Raw genomic sequence first — 2117 nt, 5'->3', positions numbered from 1 at the left:
CGCGCACACACTTAGCATCCTGCCCTCAGAAGGCAGGAGGAAGCGCAGTCATGTGATCCGTGCCCGGGGCAGCAGATTTCAGCACCTTGGACAGAAATTAGATGCACAGATTTGTAGCCCCACTGTATTTTTCTTCTCTTGATTCGTTTTTTAGAGCATTGCAAAAACATAGAAATACAAATCAGAAAGCAAAAACTGATGTGGTGAATCGCCAGAAAACTCAATAGCTTCTTTTTTTTTTGTTGCAAAGTGCCTGGCAAGAGCATTCATTTCACTTGCAATGGTTCAGTCAAAGTCCAAGCTGGACTCTAATCAAGACTAAGTGGCAAAACTTAAGTGACCTTCGTTCTCCATCCAAGCTGACAGAGTTCGAGCTACAATTTAACTTTCGAAATGTCTAAGGCTGGTAAAAACAAGCCCTAAAACACTTCCAGCTGTAAGTTCTGTAGAACGAGGGGTCTGAGTACAAATCTATGTCATATTTTATATATTTATACATAAAAAAATTGTATGATTTGGTTCCTTTGCATTAGTATAAAATACATATTAGTTTATTTTTCAATTAAAATAAAACAGTGGCTCACAATGACTGACTCCCTGTCTAACATTTTCATAGCTTTTTAAGTAATATTTATTAAGCTCTTGTCCATATCTCATCCTCTTTTTAGATTTATTAGATTAGATTTAATAATCAATATCCCATGTGACAACAACTCAGTGCAATTACTTAGATTACTTACTTAGACATTTTTTAAAACCTGTCATTTAAAAAAAAGGTAACTAAATAAATGTTACATCTTGCTGCATAAAATAAAGTTGATTATATGTACATTTACATTTAGCTGCACAGAATTTAAGAGTTCAGTTGAATTTCATTGTACATTAGGAGATTTCACCATGCTTTTATATAATGCAATAAAATTACATTTCTTGCAATGGAAATAAATTAAATTGAACTATGCTGATATATTTTAAAATCATCTACTATTGTTGAATCTTTGTCCTTGTCCTATTCGTCCCCTTTTTTTCTGCAGCACAGAGAGTTAACAAAAGCCTCTCAGTGCTGTCCACTGCTGGTACATTTACATATCTAAGAGGGCCAGAGAGACACTCATTAGGGTTGGTCCATAATTAATCCTGGATTAGCATATTGGGGCGAGGACACACACAATGGTTTGTTTCATCACAGGGTGGGATCACAGCGCTCTGTCTGTGCGGGATCATTAAAATGATCCAGGGAGGTAACAGGGTATAATTGAGTGAGATTCGACTACACTCGTCGCTGCTCTTTTCATTTAAAATAAGAGTGTGCCCTCCACTTTTAAGTGTCTTGTTTTTCCTTCCCTTTGGTATCAGGTGCAGCGGAGAGTGGAAGGGATGCGAAGAAGATGCTGGAGCTGCAGTTTAGCTCCACGGAGGCATTAAAAGCGCTGGGTCTCCCATGATGCCCCAGGCTCAGTTGCAGAGCTCCTTGCCACTCATCCAATAATCAGTCCCCCAGACAAGAGTGGTAATGAGGCGGCAATTCTGTTCCATTAAAGATTATATATAAAGTAAAGATTATTTTTATGATTTCCTATTATAGGCAATGTAAAAATTGAAAGTGATGCAGAACATGGTCGAGACGGTGCAGAGATGACATTTTGGGAAAGGTCACAAAAGTGGATTCAAGCCCATGAAACCGTGGCCAATCAGAGGATGTCTTTGCAGGATGGGTAAGTGGGGGATGGGGGGTGATTTTAGGCCTATTGTGCAACAGGATTTTAAGGTGTCCTTTCTGGGTTTCTGGGTTGCTTCAGTATGCCAAGCCAGAGTTTTTCATCAACAAAGAGACAAGGGATAAAAATGGGTTTAATGGAAAATGTTGATAATCAAATTGTTTATTAAAGCTGGATGATATTTTTAGCCTCTGCAGAGGAAAATATTTAAAGAATCCCCCAGGTGTTATGTATAAAAAGCCTTAAACATACTGAAGACAGCTGCATGACTCCTCATTCAGATACAGTCGCAGTCATATCTCTGGGAACAGATAAAACCAACCATCTGCTCATCAGGAGATCTTTTAAGGTCATGGGATGAAATATCTGCAAAACACTGAACCCCTGCAACTGCTATAG

Source organism: Poecilia latipinna, unplaced genomic scaffold (genome assembly GCF_001443285.1).
Source record: "Poecilia latipinna isolate Pla-1442-1.1 unplaced genomic scaffold, P_latipinna-1.0 Scaffold2045, whole genome shotgun sequence".
In the NCBI taxonomy this organism is placed as follows: domain Eukaryota; kingdom Metazoa; phylum Chordata; class Actinopteri; order Cyprinodontiformes; family Poeciliidae; genus Poecilia; species Poecilia latipinna.
This window is presented reverse-complemented; position numbering follows the sequence as displayed.